The sequence below is a fragment of the Stenella coeruleoalba genome (genome assembly GCF_951394435.1).
Source record: "Stenella coeruleoalba genome assembly, chromosome: 2".
Classification (NCBI taxonomy): domain Eukaryota; kingdom Metazoa; phylum Chordata; class Mammalia; order Artiodactyla; family Delphinidae; genus Stenella; species Stenella coeruleoalba.
The window spans coordinates 144246595-144267362 of NC_137147.1; the positions used below are offsets into that span (position 1 = coordinate 144246595).

Here is a 20768-nt window from a genome sequence, read left to right on the forward strand (position 1 = left end):
CCCAGCCGCTCTGCGGCATGTGGGATCTTCCCGGACCGGGGCACGAACCCGTGTCCACTGCATCGGCAGGTGGACTCTCAACCACTACACCACCAGGGAAGCCCTGGACCGGTTGTTTTCTTAACCACAGATAAGAAAGGCTTTTGAACTTGGGTCAGTGTGGCATAGGGGGCCAATCCCTACCACTTAGCTAGTTCCTTCATCTCTGTGGACTTCAATTTCCTCATCTGTAAAAGTGAGGATAAGAATACTACCTCCCTCCTAAGGTTGATGTGAGGAATAAATGAGCTGGGCTGTGTATTATGCTCACCACATAGAAGATGCTCAGTAAATGTTTGCTGCCATTATTAGCAGCAGAAGTAGCAACATCACCTCTGGCTTTGAGGTCTCTGATTCCACAATCTGTTCTTAGCCCTGAGAACAAACGGCTTCTGTACCCTCCCTCCTCCTCCATCATTTCAGACTCTTGATGCCCTCTGTGGCTGGCTTTGGGCAGCTGCACTCAGGCCTCTGGGGTAGACTGGAGGTGTCTGTTTCCTTTCTCAGCATCTGGTGGTCAAGGCACTTGCAAAGCTGTTACAGCTGAAATCAGGAACCAAGCAACCAGAGAAGCCTCATGCTGAGAGCTGGGGCCAGTCCTTGGGACAACTGTGAATTATGTGATCACAGGATGGCAGAGATGGAGTGGGTCTCAGACCTCATCTGGTCCCTGATCTGACCAGCCCAGCCCCAGCCTGTGGGGCCACCATCCCTCCTCTCAAGCCCTGTGTGAACAGCTGTCTGAAGACCCACCATTCATGCTTGAGGTCCATGGCAGCAGCCATCAGATGACTGCTGGCGTGAGCCCTGCCTGCCCGAACCCACCCTGTGGCAAAGCCACTGTGTGAAGGCTTCAGCTCCACTACTAGAGATCACATGGATGACATCATCCTATCCAAACCCATTCTCCTCATTGGCCAGGAGCCAAGGCCTCTTCAGGTACCCTTTGGCTCCCGGACTCCATCCCCACACTGCTCTGTTCATTTGCTCAGCTGGCCTGCCCTGCCTCCCCCATCCCCTTCATCACCTCCTCTCCATGACCACAAACTCCTCTGTACCCTCACCCTTCTCCTGGGACACTCCCTTCTCTGTGCCGGCTGTCCTCTCAGCCCTGGGTTGCCATTCTCACATGCTCTCCTCAGGGTCGGAGGATAAGTCTGCAATCCTCCTGGCTCCCCAGGCCACACCTATACTCGCCTTCATCTTGTAAAACCCCCTGCTCCTTCAGACTCACACCATTCATCCCCCTCCCCATCCCTGATGCTTCCCTGGGCCTTCTGGTTAACCACTCGCTCACTGACCACCTTGGCTCCTGGGCTCCTCGAGTCCCTTCCACCCCAACTCCTTCCTGATTCCTGGGCCCTAAATCATGCATGAGGATAACTTTTCTAGGATCCCAATTTTGACCTCATTGCCAGGAACACTTGTGTACCTTAGCTACCCATTCTTTTCCCATCACCAAAAGGGCATAACCTCCCAAATTCCAAACCCAAGTATCTCGCTCTCTGGTCATCATTGCCTGTCCTTCCAGCTTACTTCCTCAAGCCCCCCTGTAACAATTCTTTGACCTCATGCTGAACCCATGCCTACTGGGCCCAGTTCTTCCCCACTACCCATCAGTGGCTTCACTTCCCTTTCTTTCTGTCTCAGATTCCATGGTCCTTCACTGGACTCACTCCCTTGAACACACCTCCAACTCCCTTGCTCCTCTTGGCCTCCTCTGCCCTTTACCCTCCTTGCAAAAGTGCCTGGCCTTAGTACAGGGCTCTTATGTTTGTAGAGCTTCTGAAGACACATGATTGTCTTTGGACACTTGGGTGGTCACATACGATGTAGGGTAGGGATTCATACTTCTGTCTTATGTACAAGGTACTAAGGCTCAAAGAGGCGAAGTGTCTTTTCTAGATTTGTCCAAAGCTGAGCCTCAAACCCATGTCTCCTGGCCCAAGTCCACCTCACCTCTCAAAGGCAGCCTTTCTAGAATAGGTTGGGATTTGGAGACTTGGTGATGAGGGTGTGAGTGGGAGCAGGGCACCTCAACAGAGGGGAAAGTGTTCCCTAGTGATGACGGGGACAGAGAAGGCGGTGGTCCAGAGGGAGTGGGACTGTGGTGGTCCTCACAGGCCCTGTACAGGCTGAGAAATTCTCTCAGAGGCTGTCTTGCAGAGGTGCATTGGTTGTGAAATGCAAAACCAGATGCCATTGGTAAAGCACACTGTCCGAAACAGCATTCCTCCAGCTTCCCAGCCTTCTGCAAATCCCATTTCTTTCCTTGTCAGGCCTCAAAGGCTGAGGGCCCTGCACTGGTCTGCACATCAAAGACACCACCAGCTTTCCTGGCACAGCTCTCAGAAGCTTTTAACCAGCCTCTGACAATAAAATCACTTTTAAATAAAAACCAAGACTCAAGATTCGGCAGAAAAGGGATTAACAGGATCAGTAGGGGGATGACATCATGCTATTTTTGTTGGCACTTCCCCAGCTCAAGTGTACGGAGTCTGGGTGTGGAGGGCGGATATATATATATTTTCTTTTCAACTGATTTGGCTGCTGTGAGTCTAGGTCTGGAAAATCTGGGGAGCTAGAGGGAGCTAGCAGGGCTCGGGGTGACTCTCCAGCAGCTCAGGGCATCCGCCCGCTCAAGGGGGTGAGCACACTGGGGTGGGCCTTCTGCTGTGTCATTTTCCTGGGGCCTCAGGCAATGGGAAAGGAAAGGGCCTATTTGGTGATCAGGCCCTGAACTTAGAGAAAGGTGCCCTCCAAGGTGGGCAAATGTCCTGGTACAACCAGTGGTGGAGACAGATTGACCTAGAGAACCAGGGCCTGGCCCATTCACGCACAGCCATCTGGGTGATGAACTGGGCCACGCCCAGAATGACAGAGCACCCAGGGCCTTAGGGACCTCTTGCTCCACTGGTTGCCAAACTCAATCTTTTTTTTTTTTTTTAGTTAAGGAGCTTGGACTTCAAGTGAGGCGCTACAAGTAGCCCATTGCATACCAAAGACTGGAAGAAGATGAGACTGGAAGAAGATGAGCTGTAAAGGCTCGGAGCCTCCTGGCTGCGCCGCCCGGGCTCCTGAGCTGCCTTGGAATCTAACACCAAACATACAAACTGAACATTTCTGATCATTCATTCAGTGGACACTAAGTCCTGGCCCAATTTCTGATCATTCGTTCAGTAAACACTTACTAAGTACCTGGCCCTTCTCCAGGTGGAGGGGGTACACTGGTGAGCAAAACCAGGCGCATTCCCCGCATTCCCTCACGGGGCTGATGTTTTGGTGTTGATTAATACACATTAAATAAACAATGACACAAATGAATGTAAACTCCCTCCTACACCAACACGTATGAAGAAACTGATTTCTGAAAGTGCCAGATGCTTAGCACTCCAGCCTCTGGACGACCAAACCTTTCCAACTCGGGCCCGCGTTCCCTCCCATCTAACCCCCAGCACCATGCACACCTCAATGCATTTTTCCAGGTTTAACTTGTGTTTTTCCACCTCCAGGGATGCCTCCTCTCCTCTTTCCTCCTTTCTCTCCACCAGGCATCTCCAGTACCCCTGGAAAGCCCTGGAACAGCCTCACGTGTCTGAGGTCTCCTCCTTTGGAGGTGACCTGCCAGCCCTCCTCAGCACCACTGCTGGGTCCGGGAAAGGGGGGAGCAGCCGACATTGGCTGAGGAGCAAGAAACCCGGGCAGGATCCTCACCCTGCTGCCGAGACCTTAGATGAGTCACCCCACGTCACAGAGGAGCCCATGAACTCACCTCAAGTCCAGATTTGTTTGCTCCTCTCAGGTGTGCACAGCTCCTTACCTTGGGGAAGTCCCTGAAGGCCAGGGTCCATTCTCTCCTTCTCTGTCTTCTCCCAGTGCCTCAAGCTGGTTTGGAGCCAAACATGACATTCGTCCATCGACTACACATCTTGTTGGGTGCTCCTGGGCCTGCGTCCCTCACTCGCTCACTGCTGCCTCCAGCTGCTCGGAGCTTTCTTCTCCTGGGAAGACTGAAGGTGCTCCTTCTGGGGTCTCGTTCACACTCCCGAACATTTGTTGAGCACCTGCTCACCAGATCCTGTGCTAGGGATGGTACTTTCTCTTCCCTTCCAAGAGTATAGGATCTAGGGGAGGAAGCAGGCAACTGAAGCAACCACGACAGTATTATGTGCAAGGCGGGGTCAGGGATGCCACCCAGACGTGGGGTCCCTCCCCTCTCCTTCCAGAAGGCAGCATCCTCAAATCTACAGGGGTGAGCAGAAGGGTGGGTTACCTGCCGGTCCTCTCAGGGCCTCCCATAGTATTGGCGGGTCTGCCTCCTGGAACCCTGAGTCACTGGGTGCTTGAGAGGCTACAGGTCCCTCTTCTCTGAGGCCAGTGAATAGATGAGTGTTCCTTTGCCACCCCATCTTACTGGGCTTCCTAAAACAGCCATGTCAGGCTGAACAAGGCATAAGCTGAGTTCTCTACTGAAGAGGTTGCGGCCACTTTGGAATTGTAACATAGGAGAAGAACAGTTCTATTTCTTATTAATTTGGACTTGCTCCTGAATTTTAAAGAAAAGGCACTTAAAGTCTCACAAGCGGAGGTCCCAGTGGCATTTGACCTGGTTCACCAAACCCTGAGCTTCTCCCACAGTTTAGCAAGGGTCCAGGTCTTCCCATCTCCACCCAGCTCCTTTGGAAACCTCTCCTCCTTGCCACTAGAAGTTTCTAACTCTCTGGATCCATCCTTTCCAGTCCTTGCTTCTGATACCCCTGCCCTGGGACATCCATTCTAGAGTATTGCCCATTTAGCTCAGCCATCCTGTCCTCTCCAGTCCTTCTCATGGCCCCTCAGATCCTAGGGACCAGCAGGGACCAAGGAAGGAGAAGTTCCATGTCCTGTAGTCTATGGTCACCAGTGGATCTGGATTCCTCTCTTTGGATTTCTTCTCAACATTTCCATCAGTGTGAGCTGCATGCATGTGGGTTCTATGATCTAATAGTGCTACTAGGTTATGAATATACTCTTCTCCCCAAAACAGTAATTAATTTGGGGAGATAGTACTGTTTAAGCCACAGAAGAGAAATTTAGCTGTTCAGGGGTGCTGGACATAGCCCATGCTGGCTTGCAAGAGATGATTGTTAAGTCTTCAGGAACTTTGCAAGTCAGTTGTTAAACATTGCCATTATTAAAGAGTAAATTATATAAGCTTATAGCTAAATACATTCTATTAAAACCAAATTTAATAAATACTGAAAATTTGTTACTTCTTAATTGTTTCACGACACTTGACTATCATCTGTGTTCTTGAAGTTACATCTATGGCATCTATCTGGTGCTAACTTCATGGCAAATTATGGCCTAATACACGAGAACAGAACTCTATAGTCTGTGGAGTCAGAGAGATTTGGGTTCAAATCCTGGCCCATCGATGACCAGAAATGGTTTCTTTTTTTCACTTGAGTTTCCTCATCTCTGAAACAGGCTGGTAGCAATAGCACTTACCTCACAGGGTTATTGTGAAAATTAACGGATACAATTATAAGCCAGCTGACACCTGAGAGGAGAGGCAAGCTTCCCTCTGCCCCTCTGGATCCCGTACAGGACAAGGAGGCTGAAGCTGGCTCCTTCCCTGCTGGGTGCCACCCACAGGCGTGGCCCTTGACCCCATGTCACAGCTCCTGTCCTCACAGCTCTCGCCCCTCCCACCTCTTATCCCTCTAGCCCAGGGTGGCGATGGCTCCACACCACCCACCCTGGGGCGCTGCAGTCTCCTCCAGACCCTGCCCACACTTTTGTAAACAGCCCCTTTCTTCAACTCTCCTCAAATGAAGTGACATGAGTGTTCAACCTGCTTCCAGTGGGGCCTGATGGAGAAACTTAGCACAGTACCTGGCTCCTCGGACATTCCCCGACAAATGGGAGTAATTATTCACATGAGAACAGAAAACTCTGTGCACTGTTAAGGGACACCTGGGCATATTAATGCAGCAACACTCACTGATGCAGTGGGTACTTATCACATTATTTAAGTTTATTTTTCATTTATTATGAAGCACCCACCATGTGTCAGTCAGCAAGGTCTCTGGGGATTAACTTCTCAGCAGGGGGAGGGAGCTTGCTGGCATTTCCTCTCTCATGACAGCTACAAGCAAACTCTCAAGATGATGTACCAGTCAGAGCTCTCACCCAGAACTGAGGAGTCAGTCATTATCGGGAAAAGTGGGTTCCACTCACTGAGTGCTCTCTGGGGAGGACATACACACACAGGGATATGTGGCCTTCCTCTGGCCCGAATCTAGGTGTGAGATCATATGCCAAAGACTTGGGGCATTCCCTAAGGGGAGAGCCCTGGATGGGGGCTGAGGGCTGGGTTCTAGCCCCTGTTTAGCTGCTACCTTTCTGTGGGTGAACAGTGATGACCTTGGTTTCTCTTCAGGACTTGGTTTCTTCCTCTGTAAACTGAGATGATTGGTGGATTAGTTTCCTCAGGCTGCTGCAACAAAGTACTGCAAACTGGGGTGGCTTAAAACAACAGGAATTTATTCTCCCACAGTTCTAGAGGCCAGAAGTCCCAAGTCAAGCTGTCAGCAGGGCTGTGCTCTCTCTGAAGTTTCTACAGGGAATCCAATCCTTCCTCGCTCTTTCAGCTCCTGGTGATTCCGGTTGTTCCTTGGCTTATGGTACCGTCATTCCAATCTCTGTATCTGTCTTCACATGGTCTTCTTCCCTCTGTGTATCCTCTTTCCTTCTTCTAAGGACACCAGTCATTGGATTTAGGGCCCATCCTAATCCAGTATGATCTCATCTTGATCTTTAACCAATTACATTGCAAAGACTTTATTTCCAAATAAGGTAACATTCTGAGGTTCACGGTGGACATGAGTTCTGGGGGGACACCATTTAACCCACTATAGTTGAATCATAGGTTCTCAACAGTTCTTACCAGTTTTGGCCCTTTGGAAGTTGGTAGGTATGTAGGATTCCCTATTCAGGCACCTCTCCTTTGCTGGGACTCCTTTGAAAAAGACTGGGTGAGGCAGGATGTCCTCTGAGTTCTGCGGAGGAGAATCAAGAATTATTGGGGGGGTGCGCGTAATTACCACCAGCAGCACTACTGCTATTCAACACCATATCACGTCCCCCTTCTTCTTCCCTACCCCACTGTCACTACTTGTCACTACTACCCACTCCTCCTCTCCCTCTCCTTCCCCAGCTCTTACTACTGGCCTCTATGGAAGCCCGTCTCTGTGCAAGGCACTGGGCTGGGCACATCCATCATTTCTCGTCCTCCCAGTGGTGCGATGAAATTAGTAGCACTACCATCCCCACTCAAAGTTATAAAACTGAGCCTTCGTACAGCTAGGAAGTGGCAGAACCAGGATCTGCCCACAGGTCTGGCTGATCTGAAGCTCATGCTCTTGCCACACAACAGGATATTTTATTTTTAAAATTTATTTATTTATTAAACATTTTTTATTGGAGTATAGTTGATTTACAATGTTGTATCACCTGGATATTTCAGCACCAGGGAAACATGACTCAGCTCTGCCTTTACTTGGATGATAACTTGTTTTCAAGGTGGACGATGCTTGTTTTCAAGGTGACGTTGTGAAACTGGCAAATTAGTGTACAAAATTTCCCTCTGAGTTGCCTGTTCTCATCTTTTCCTTCCTCCCCATACCCTCAACCCCCATGGTGGAGTCTAGGACCCTAAGGTCTCTTCCGGCCCCTTCAGTTTCTTAGATCCCTCCCTCCTGCTCAGGTAACAGTGTCTGATAACAGCATAAAATGCTGCCCTCACCTTACCCCCAACCCTCCAAGGGTCTCTGAATTTTCATTAGCATGTGGTCCTGTGTGTGTGGAAAGCCATTTTCTTCGCTCATTTTTCCTGCCCTTGTCCCTAATTCCTTCTAAGGGCATGGCTGGGCTCCGCCTATTTGACCAGGATGGACATTGCTGCTGCACTTTCACAGCTTTTATCATAAGAGTGTGTGGTCTGCACTTTCATTACATAGTAGTTCTTCTTTTTACAAAACTGAAATACATACTTTAGCCAAGTCCTAAACAATAATACTTATGGAAACAGGGATTTTGTATATTTCATAGTTTTTCTAATACTTTAAGAACTTTGTTTCTTTGAACTCTAACGTCATCTCCGGTACTCAGTGGTGTTGGAGACACCTTTTGATGACTGATGAACTTAGTGGTGGAACTATGTCCTGCTGCCTGAAGGAGGCATCCTCCAAGGATGCCGGGGTTTTTCTTGGGGGATCATATCAGTGACGATCAAGAGCAAAAGTTTGGGGGTTCATACAGTGACTCTTTTGGAAATCAGTTGGTGATATGTATTAAGAGCCATATAACCTTTAACCTTATATTTCTAGAAAGTAATTCCTGAGATAATAACTCCCAAAGCAGAAGAAAACTTGATTTCATAATTCCATTTATAATAGCAAACATTTGGACAGCAATCTAAGGTTCCAATGACTGGGACAAATAAATCGTGGTGTGTCCTTCTTTACAGAATATTATGCAACTATTAAAATGATGCTTACTCTATAAAATTAAGTGAAAGAAGCAGTGCATACACACAGATATTAAATACATAGGATAATCATTACGATGTAAAATAGAATATGCATAAAGACTTGCAAGAGATATTGCTAGGTGTTAGCAAAGGTCTGTGGAGAGTGGGACTATAGATACTTCCCCTCTATTTTCTACCTTTTTATTATTTCCAAGTTTTAAAAAGTAAGCTTAAGGATGGGGGAATTAAACCACTGATAAGATTATTTATTTATCTTTTATGTCCATGCTCTCAACAGGGGTACTGCCATTGCAGTGATGGCACAAGACATTCAGTTCAAACCAAAGTCTCCAAAAAGAAGATGAGGCATAACGCTGTGTATGAGTGTATGTCTGTGTGTGTGTGTGTGTGTTTGTGTGTGTGTGTGTGCGTGTGAATGTACGTCTGTGTACATGTGTACAAGTGCGTGTATGAGTGTGTGCATGTAGGGGCATGTTACATGAGTGCCTCCCAAGGAACACTACAGATCAACAGGGAGTCCCCAGGGAAGGGAGACCCAAACCCAGTCCCTGAGCGGATGGTCCCATCCCAGCCTGCACACCATGGCCCTAGCAGTGCTTGTAAACACACAGTCCTCTAAGAGCAATGCCCAGCCGGACATCTCAAATTACTTCCCAGGGCCAGGGGAGAGAGTGGAGAGATTCCCAGAGGTGGGGTGCATCTTTCTGGGTGTCTTCAGGACAGTCCTTTTGGCCATCAAGGTTCTGAATGGCCCTGGTCAACAAGTACCATGGGAGCCCTGAGGTAGGCACTGGGTTAGAAAATAGGCATTGAGATGACATGAACTAATGAGAACAGAATAACCGTAACAACCAAGTAGCTCCTCTTTAGTGAGTGCCTGTGCAGAGAGTAAACGTGATATAAATTTTATCCCTTTTAATCTTCATAACCACCCTAAGAGAGAGGGTTATAGCCACTATTGTGTGGATGAGAAGACAGATTCAGAGAGGTTAAGTAATCTCCGCAGGGTCACACAGCTAGGACTCACATTCAGGTCTGGCTGACTCCAACACTCCAACTTTTTCAATGATGCTGCCCTGACTCCATGGAAGGGATCTAATGCTATTCGCCACCCCCCTCACCGCTTGCTTTACAGGTCTGTTGAAGTGTTGGGTAATTGTAGATGTGCTAATAAATCAAGCAGTGGCCTCTGGGGGATATACACCACAAGTGCTGCTTCTACTTGCTCAAGTCAAGTTCACTTTAGCCTCCTCTGGGCTGCCACAGTGCTCAGACATGGAGAATGCCAGGATCCATGGGAGGTGCTGAGATGCTGATGTGTACACACGTGATCTATTGTGGCCTCATAGGCCAACTTACACGTACTCTATTAAACAATCATGTTTATTACCTTCATATTAATAAGAAGTATGGTTAGGAGCCCCCCTTTCTCCCTGGCTCCCCCTCACTCATCAGGTTTCAGCCTGCAGCACATACTTGTGGCTAAATATTTAACCCCTAAAGCAGAATAGAAATGATGATGACAGCTGTAATCCCAGACACAGACACACACACACACACACACTCCTTCATGCTATAACAATTTGCTGAAAATGCTGACTTAACCAAATTAACTTAATTGCTAGGTTGAAATAATGATAATGATAGTAATAATAACAGAATTGTTTTCAAATTGCTCTGAGCAATGTTGCAACATCAGCTGCCATACTCATTCCCCAAGAAAGAATTTGCATTTTAGGATTCAATTCACATCAGGCAAATGGCTCCCCAGGAAGGTAAATGCAGTCTTTATTGAGGTTTTTCCTTGCCTAGAGTGAAATCTTACTTCTTTCTGTAAAAGCAGGTGAATGTCAATTTCTAGGCAGGGTTTGGGCCCAAAGTCCAAATTTGCAGACTTCTGGGGGCAGATTGTGAAATGAAATCTGCTAAAAATACTGGGCTCTGACTTAAAGCGTCCTCCTTCAGGGTGGCATTGCATTTTAACTGTGGTTTCAGTGGGGGCCATGACCTGGTAGGAATGTGGCTCTCTGGCTCTTCCCGACACAGAAATGGTGGGCGCTTCTGTGGTACAGCTCTGGAAACCAGAGTGGAGGGCTTCCCTCCAGCCACGGTAGGCAGACCACAGTCTGAAATGCTCCAGGTAATTAAAGACATAGGGTGGAGATGAAAATCCCAATGGTCTTTCAACAAAAACTTACCGAGTGCCTACTGTGTGTGGCTCTAGGCAGGTGAAGAAGACTAGGATGTAGCCCCTACTCTTTAGAGGTTATAGCTATTGAAAAGAAGAAACATGTACACCGTACAGCACTTGTGATCAAAAAGTGCTCCTGAAAAGAGATGCTGTGGGAGCCAAGCGTTAGCTGAGTCAATGACGATTGAACTGGTTCTTAACGTACGAAAAGAAGTTCACCAGATGAGGGTCAGGGTGCATAGGCAGTTGGAGGGTATGCAGGGGCGGAAGGCGTTCCAGACAGAGGCAACAGTGTAAGAGAAAGCAGGGAGGAATAAAAGGTATGTGAGAGTAACATGTACACACTGTTATATAGAAAATAGATAACCAACAAGATCTACTATATAGCACAGGGGACTCTACTCAATATTTTGTAATAACCTATAAGGGAAAAGAATCTTAAAAAGGATAGAGATATATATGTACGTATAACTAAATCACTGTGCTATACACCTGAAACTAACACAATATTGTAAATCAACTATACTTCAATTTTAAAAAAAAAGGTATTTGAGAAATAGTCTTCTTTAGCACTACTGTAACTCCACCTGCTCTAGTTTTCAAGGCTTCCGTCTGCTGTCTGAGCCCCAAGCTCTTGGCATATCGCTGTGCTATGGAGATGCCCGTGGGGTGGTAATGGAATTTATGTTGCTCTTTGCTATGTAATACTTTGCTGTTATTCAGTTATAAAATATTTTAAAATTTCCATGATCATTCTTCCTTTGACCCATTAATTATTTAGAAATCTACTTAGGAATTTTCTTAACACGTGGGTTCTGTGTGGAAAGGTGTTGGTTACTGACTTATAATTTTATTGCACTGCGCAGAGAATTAATTGTATATTATCAATTCTTTAGTGCCTTTGTGGCATATGGTACTGATTAATTCCTATAAGTTTTACTTGAAAAGCTATTTATTCTTTATTTATGAGATGCAAGGGTCATAAATTTAACCTGTAGTTCAAATCTTCTATATCCTTCCTAATTTTTGTTTGTTGGAACACTTTCTGAGAGAAGTGATTAAAGTCTACTACTGTGATGTGGATTGTCAGTATTTCCTTATAATGTTGTCAGTTTTTGCTTTATGTATTTTGAGGCTATGTTATGAGTATAGGTTCAAGATAGTTATATCTTTTGGGTGAACTGTTCCCTTTATCAAGACCTTCTTTATTGCCAAGTTTCTGTCTTAAGGTCTATTTTGTTTTGAATTAATATTGCTAAATCAACTTTCTTTTAGTTAATACTTACCTGGTGTATTTTTTGCTAATCTTTTGCTTTCAACTGTCTTCTTTCTTTGTCTTTACATGTATATTTTGTGAATAGCTTTTAGCTAGATTCCAGTGCTTTGACCACTGCCTAGAACATAGTAGATAATTATTGCTTGAATGAGTGAATGGAAAAAAAAGTAAATCCAATCTGAATATTTGTTCTTTAGCAGATGAGTTTAATCTGTTTATATTTGTTTTGTTTACTGATAAATTTTAACTAACTTCTACCACTTTTTGTTTTCTAGTTACTTGTGTCTTTCCTTCTCTCTCTCTCTCTCTTTTTTGCTTTATTGTCTTCCACTGGATGGGTTAAATATGCTTTATTTCATTCCCTTTCTTCTAGCTTCAGAATGATTCCTTTTCTCTTTAGTTGAGCAATGGCACAATCACAATCACTGTTACCAAGAAGAAAATAGGGAACAAAAGAATAACAACTATATATTGGCTGTCCTGTGATGGGCATCATGCTAGACATTCGCTGTGTCCTTTGATCAGCACAAAAGCCCTATAAGTTCAATATAAGTATCCACATTTTACAGACAGGAAAATGGAGACTCAGAATTAAGTAACCCGTCCAAGGCCCCACAGCCAGAGACCAGCAGATCTGGGACTGGAACCCATTCTGGGTGATCCTGAAGGTTATGCACTTGCCCCTGCGGGCCACACTGCTGAGAAAGGCCAACCTCAGATTGCTGCAGGACAGTTATTATGGTCTTTCTTAGTCCTCACAGCTGTATTCTGATCAGCAGACCTTGTTATCTCTGTGTCCCAGTGATAACTCAGAAATGGAAATAAATGAACACAGGCCCGGGTACAAGTTCTGAGCAAGAGAAAGTCAAAGGCTGAGAAGAAACAGCTCTTAAAACCCTCCAAAATGAAATCTTCCATAAGCTAGATGACTCCTGTCAACGTTTTTAAAAATATCTCAGAATTGACCACTTAGTTTGGGAATGCTTTCTTTTCCTAGTGGATAGTTGTCCACAGCCAGAGTCCCTTAATAAGCAGATATAAAGTACTGTCCTTCTTGCCACTATCTCAAAACACTGCTCTTTGAGTATCTGTTCTTCCTTTGAGTATTTGATTTCCTCCCTCTGGTAAGAAGGGCCACACAGTCAGTGTTGTAAGGAAAGTTAGGACGGAAGCTTCTGAGGCAGTATTGCATGCAGTGAGCCTTTGATGAGGTCACCCATGGAGGAGGGAGGTGCCATGAATCAGATTACCCACAAGCCCCCTAGCTCCCAGCGTCCGATTGCAGTAAACAATGCTCAGTGGAATGATAATCTTGGTGTTGAATGCCTCACTGATTTTGCAGGGGTACAGGTGCATCTTTGTCTGAAGGACTGGCAGTTCCTTTTCAGGATGAGAGCGTGAAAGAATGTGACCAAATTCCTGAAATACCTCTGAGGGATCACAGGCATGCCTAGTAACTGCACTGGTGCAGCCTGGGGCTGGCCAGAGGGCCTTACTGGGCCCTGCTTGGGATTTCATCTCCAGTGGCAGCACGTGAGGGAGACTGGCTTTTGACAGGCATTTTTCAAAGTGCAGACCAGCTGAATCAGAATTGCCTGGTTGGGGGAAGGGAAGAAGGTGTGCTTTTTAAAATGCTAATCTGGGGCCCCATCCTAGACTTACTGGATCAGAATTCAATAGGGGACCACAGGAATGTGCATTTTCAAAAAGTGGCCCAGGTGATTGTGGCACTAAGTCTAAATTGTTCTTCAAGGGCTCTCTGCAGTGCCCGAAGCTTCCTGTGGGGTCACCGGGCTGGTGCGAGCAGGCTCGTGGGAAGTGGCCATGAGTCTGAAGCACCAGCTTTCCCTTTGGCTTTCTGTGTGACCCTGAGCAAGTCACTTCATCACCCTGGGCTTCATTTCTTTGCCTGTTATATAAGAGCCTCTAGAGCTTTTTAACGGAGGGACCAGGCCAGAACTAAGAACTCAGGTCTCCATTTTGACATATGAGTTTGAAGTGAGAGCAGGACTTCTGAAAGGAGATAATACTTATAGCTAATTTTTATTGTGTGCTTACCGTGTGCCAGGCACTGTTGGAGAAATTTATGTGTATGAGCTCGTTTTCTTTTCCCCACAGCCCAAGGAGGTAGGTACTTTCCTATTCCCATTTTACAGATAAAAGAATTGAGGCAAAGAAAAGTTAAGGTGACATAGGAGGTGGAACTGGTTCCAAACTCAGACGGACTCCGGAGTCCTTGTCCTTAACAACAAGGATACACTGCTCTCAGCCATAAATGTCCTGCTGGCCATCGAAAACACCAGGCACAGCTAATAGGCCTGCTCATCAGACAAATGTGGCAGTTGTCTAAACAGAGGTGACAGGTGCAAAGATAGAGAAGTGTGGAAGGAGCACCAATAAACACCTGTGACTTACCAACCCAAGGTGACACAGCCTTACCCACTTCTACAGGATTGTAATTGTGACTCAGATGGTAAGAATTTATAGCATCATGACAGGTGGGAGGGGCATCTGGGCAGGAACAAGAGCCCATCCTAAAGCCCGCCCCTCCCACCCCCCACCACCTCCTGCCCAGCACACTCCGGGGATAACGGCTCTAACTATACCCTCTCCTTCATTGAGATCTGAGGGCACAGATAGGTCCTGGCTTGTTCCAAAACTTCAAAGACGCATTCGGGAAGTTACAAAATGACCACGAAGCCACACCCCCTTCACAAGAGGAGACTTGGCTAGCACATAACACCAGGGCCTAATTTGGCCTCAGGCAGAGACTGGGCCAGGATTTGATCGTGGGTAAAGCAAGTCCTGGAAGAAGGTTCAGTTACAGTGAGTGCTGCTTCCTGTTCCTAGATGAGTGAGGGGCTGGATTTTCCGTGGAAGTGAAGAACATTGCTGGGGATGGACGTCATCCTGGGGCTTTCTCATCCCTGCTGCTCTCCCCATGGGGAGGGAGGGATGCCTTGCATGGAACCCAGGGATCTCAGGGAGCCAGACCAACCTACTTTCCCACCCCCTTCCTCAGCCTTTGCATTCCAGCCACATCTGTGCCCTTTTACACCTTGCTGTCTTTCCTCTAATTTAAAAAAAAATTAGAATACCTCTTCTGGGACTTCCCTGGTGGCGCAGTGGTTAAGAATCTGCCTGCCAGTACAGGGGACACAGGTTCGTGCCCTGGTCCGGGAAGATCCCACATGTCGCGGAGCAACTAAGCCCATGCGCCACAACTACTGAGCCTGTGCTCTAGAGCCCGCGAGCCACAACTACAGAGCCCGCGTGCCACAGCTACTGAAGCCTGCGTGCCTGGAGCCCGTGCTCCACCACAAGACAAGCCACTGCAATGAGAAGCCCGTGCACAGCAACGAAGAGTAGCCCCTGCTCGCTGCAACTAGAGAAAGCCGGCATGCAGCAAGGAAGACCCAACACAGCCAAAAACAGATGGATAAATAAATTTATAAAAAAAAGAATACCTTTTCTTACTCTGGCAGTCTGACTGCACTTTCTCATCCTTCAAGAACTGGCTCAACTCCTCTGAGGAGTCTTCCAAGACTGCAACACTCACCTCCCCAGAAGAGTTCGCCTCTCCTCAGAGCTCCCATGGCAGCGGTGGTGGACCACTAGCACACACTTGTCACTTGGCATTGCTAATCGCTTCTCACATGTCCTTCCCACGGGACACCAAGCTTCCGAGCTTCTCCATGGAGAGAGGTCTGAATCACACTCGGAGAGAAGCTCTTGGTCTAGACTCACACAATTTTGTGTTCCCAATGCCTGGTGAATGCTTAGGAGATGTGGTTCAATCAATGAACACCTGATTCAAGAACAGGGTCTGAATTTCTGGGAAAATGGGCCTGTAGTTTACAGGGACCTCAGGATTTTATCCTGGGTGTAGGGAAGAACAGATGCCTAGAGAGACTGACCAGATGCCGTGAAGCTCAGGACTCTAAACACGTGTATTTCTCAAAGAAGTGCCAAACTCGGGTGCCTCTAGGCACCCCTGGCCCACCCTGCCATGGCCACATCTTCTCCTGCGTCCCCAGTCTTACAATAACTCACCGTCTTCTTGCCTGTGAGTCAAGGTCTCTCCCTTTGTTCCAGTCCTGGAAATCCCTCCACCTCTTCTAGGAAGCCTCTCTTGCTGAAATGGGATGGGGGAGACAATGTGAGCTTTCCCAAAGCTCCAAAGTGAAAGAGCCTTCCCCTCCCTGGCGTTTCAGATTAACTGGCAGAGCGAGTACAGGGAAGCCCAGAAGAGGCCAGGTTTTTCCTCTTAGCCCCATTGTAGCAGCTGAGTCCCTAAACTCTTCATTAGGACCACCTGGGCCATTTGTTAAATATACTGCTTCTCGGATCCCTTCCGGACCTGCTGAATCAGAATCTTCAGGGCAGTGGTCTGGAACCTCTATTTTTCACAAGTACCTTGGGTATTTTTGTTTTTTAAACACCAGACAAGTTAGAAAAACACTGTGTTAGAGTTTAGGTGCCAAACATAAATAAGCTTCTGTGAACTCATTATGTGAAAGTGCTATGTATTAATCATCTTCGTAGTGAAAATTTGTTGAGCACTTATCATGTGCTTGGCACGATTTTAAGCCATTTATATATATTAACACATTTATTCTCTATAACAACCCTGTGAGGTAAGTACTATTATTATCTTCACTTAACAGATGAGGAAATTGAAGCACAGAGAAGTGAAGTAACTTACCCAGGGTCACCCAGCTGGGAAGTAGAGAGCCGGGATTAAAATCTAAGCAGACTGGATCCCGAGTTTATGCTCTTAACCTATGACACACAGAAGATTAGCATTACTAGAGCAGGGGCATGCTGCTACATGCTGTAGACGATGAGCAAACATTCACTGAAAGGAGAAATTGGAAACAGACATAATGGAATGTTTGATTTATTACCCTTTCCACTCAGAGACGGCCAGTTCCCTGCCATCAATAACTTGTTCACTTTTACAACATCCTAGGGGAGCAGCCCTGGAGTCAGCAGTGCTCTTTTGATTCTGCAGTTGAAGAAATCAGGCCAAGGAGGACCAATAGGCAGACTTCTGCGGGGACACCCACCTCCATCCAGCTGATGGCTGGGGAGTCTACCATCTAACGCTCTGCATCCACAGGCAGGGTTTCATCTGTGGGTCCTTTTTCCCATTACATCATTGACTTAAGGCCAGAGGGATCTAGTGCAATAACTACTTATGGAAATATGTAAATCAGATAACAGTAGTGATAACCAACCAATAGGATGACAGTCCTAAAGCTGGCTTCTGTCACCATAACATCTCACTCTCTGGCATCAGGTAAGCTGGACTGTATCGCTTTGGGACCTTTGGTCAGTGTCCCTGTCCACCTCCTCTCATGGCCCCTGGCAATCCAGATGAATTCCAGAACATGTTCCAGTTGCTGCAGGCTGGGGGAATCACCCCCGCCCTAGGAAAGCATCAAGGTCTTGGGGCAGGGCAGGCTCAGCTGCACAAAGGCCCATAATACCACGTGTCTGGGCAGAGACTGCAGGACTTCTTTTCCTTCTCTGGGTCACTGAGAAAATGCCCGAGGGGAGGTGAGAGGTGGGTGGGGCGGGGGGGAATGAGCTCCCCAGCTGGGCTGGCACCTGCTCTGCTCCAGGCCCCGGCCTCTGCTGGGCTGTGTACCTGGAGCCATTCTGGCCATGGGCAAGCAGCAGGATATGAATCTCTTCTAACTCCCCTGAGATATCTGAGGCAGGGGTGGGGAGAGAGAAGGTAGTCTCACCAGTGAGAGCTGACCTACCTTTGTACACCAGGCCCAGCCCTAACCCAGCAGATGGCTGCCTCTGTGGTGCGACTGAACAGAAACCCGAAGGCCCACTGCACCTTGGCTCTCTCTGTGCCTCATTTGTCACCGTTATGACCATTAAGTCCTCCCTGAGAAGGCCCCTTTTAAATGCATCCTTAGGATCTGAGAGTGAAGCTTTTCGTGGTGATGAACCCAGGAGCACATCTCAGCCCCCATGTTAGGTAGCTGGGATGGAGCAGATGTGGGTGCTCAGAATGGGACCAGCAGAAAGGAGCTGCAGGGATGCAGGAGGAAGGCAGGGGAAAGAGAAGTAAAGGAGCAGAATTAGAACTTCACAACTGGGTCCCTATACTGCCCCAACCTTTCTATCAGAACACTGGTTTATAACTCTGGTTGCACATTAGAATCAAGTGGGACACTTAAACGTACCCATGACTACCCCCTCCCACCAAAACCCAGCTTCTGACTTCAGTAGTCCAGGGCACACCTGGCACCAGTATTCTTTATGGCTCCCCAGGAGGTTCAGATGTAAGCCAGGGGTGCCCCCCGCCCCCTGCCTACCCCCACCTTGAGGGTGTCTGCCGGCCTCACACTCTGGCTGCTGCACCATTTACTCCTAGGCTAAAGGTGGGCCCAGCTTCAGTCTGTGGAAAAAAGCAATTTCTTCAGCTCTCTCTTAATTGCTGAGCTAAAGACCTCCACATGGGGCTTCCCTGGTGGCGCAGTGGTTGAGAGTCCTCCTGCCGATGCATGGGACACGGGTTCGTGCCCTGGTCCGGGAAGATCCCACATGCCGCGGAGCGGCTGGGCCCGTGAGCCATGGCCGCGGTGCCTGCGCATCTGGAGCCTGTGCTCCACAATGGGAGAGGCCACAACAGTGAGAGGCCCGCATACCGCAAAAAAAAAAAAAAACAAAAAAACCCCTCCACATGGGGAGAATTTGCAGCCCTGAAGTTCTGTGAATCTAGCCTATGAGCTCCATGACGACAGGGACCACACCTGCCTTGTTTTCCTGGGACCTCAACACCTCTTAAGAATGGCTGTTTCTTATCAGAGTGCTAGGACAGCTACTCATGTATTCCTGAAATCTTTTGATTTGGGAAAGCTCATTGCTGCAAGTGATCCTTAACCTCCTCAATAGAAAAATGGGTTTAGCAACAATGAAGTTTACCTCACAGTGTCGTGAAGATCAAGTGGGGTTGGTATGTGAAAGAGTTTTGGAAAGTCTGATTCACCTGCAAAGTGTTTCATTGCCTCCTTGCTCTACCACATGAGCTCCTATTCATCCTTTAAACCCTTTTCAAATGTCACTGCTCTGTGAATTCTTCAGAAGATTAACCACACACCATACACATAACTCTATAAGGCACTTATCACTTTCTATTCAGTGTGATGTTAGTCAATGGCTACTGAGTTCTTCCTATGCCAGGCACTGGGCAAAAGGTTCGCTGCAATGATTTGATACTTGTTCATCCCCAGCACAAGAATCAGAGCTGCGGAAGGGCAGAGGCCATACGGTAAATCTATCTATTCCCCGCAACGTCTAGAAGGGTTTTGCTTCTGGGAACTTTTTAGCAACTAAGATTATGTGTTTCTCAGTCTTGAGTATCTCTTGGGTATTTATAGAAAAAGTGGGATTTTGGAGTTGGGAGGAGAAGAGAGAGCAAAGGGGATGGTGAGTGGAAACAGACGGTTTCAGGATGCAGGACAAGGGATGGAGGAAAAGTTACCTAGGCCACATAAGGTCACTTGAGCTGAAGAGTCAGGCTGCTTTGGAGTGAAGACATCACTGGCAGAGGGCCCAGACTATGTAGTCCCGTGAACTGAGGAGAAGATCAAGGAAGAACCAGTCAAGCTTGGAGGGAAGGTTAAATAAAGACAACCCCAAACTGGATCCTTCTGAAGGTTGAGTTTTTCTGCATCCTTGAGATCCCAAAGGGACCCAGTGGAGTGAGACAATGTCTCAGAATCATGAAACTGAAAGGCATCAACTTTAATTGGAAGAAACAATAAGTATCTTATTGTGTAGGGTAGCAGCAACAGAGTTTAATTGATTATAAGCCTTTGATTAGAACTTCTGATGGAAGAGGTTTCCAGCGAAACCAGTGTCAACACTGACAAAGACAGTTTCCAAAGTGCATGCCTCAGACATGAGCTCTGCAAGATGTTAATAGGAATTATGTCAGATAGGGATTCGTATGGTCAATCAGTTTGGGAAATGCTGGGTTATGCGAATTTAAACCCAAGTTTCTCTCTTTTTTTCTCTTTTTAATCCCAGCTTGTCTCAGAATCTTAAAATGGAAATATACCTTGTGAATCTCCAAGAGGGATATGTAGTATTTTCTAAATTAGTTTTAACACAGGACTTCCCTTCTCTTCCTTTTTCTGTAGCACAATTCATAGCAATAGTGTTCCATAGAACAGACTTTGGGACACACTGCTGTAAACTAATCTCACTTGTGCATATGGCAGCTGTACAAATCCTAAATAGAACATCAATGAATCAAATTCAAGAGTACATTAAAAAATTTCTCCAGGAAGGGCTTCCCTGGTGGCACAGTGGTTGAGAGTCCGCCTGCCGATGCAGGGGACATGGGTTCGTGCCCTGGTCTGGGAAGATCCCAACGGGAGAGGCCACAACAGTGAGAGGCCCACATAACCGCAAAAAAAAAAAAAAAAAAAAAAAAAAAAATTCTCCAGGATAAAGTAGGTGTGATCCTAGAAATATAAAGATACTTTAGTGCTAGGAAATTATAACGGTAATTTCTAATATTAACAAGTAAAGTAAGAAAAATATGATAATCTCAACATATTATGAAAATATATCTGAGAAGTTTCAATATCCAATCTCGATTTAAAAGACTAAAAACTGGGCTTCCCTGGTGGCGCAGTGGTTGAAAGTCCGCCTGCAGATGCAGGAGACATGGGTTCGTGCCCCGGTCCGGGAAG

At 47.0% G+C, this 20768-nt stretch overlaps 1 long non-coding RNA gene across 1 annotated transcript in view; it reads right to left on the minus strand.

The window, feature by feature from the left end:
• Nucleotides 1-5791: 5791 nt before the first annotated feature.
• The window catches only part of LOC307181990, a 112782-nt gene continuing 97805 nt past the window's right edge, over nt 5792-20768 (minus strand). The window contains exons 6-9 of the long non-coding RNA XR_013827092.1: nt 19550-19642; nt 16748-16824; nt 16096-16177; nt 5792-7082 (exon numbers count right to left, since the gene is read on the minus strand). This is a non-coding gene — a long non-coding RNA (uncharacterized lncRNA). The remainder of the gene's footprint in view (nt 7083-16095; nt 16178-16747; nt 16825-19549; nt 19643-20768) is intronic.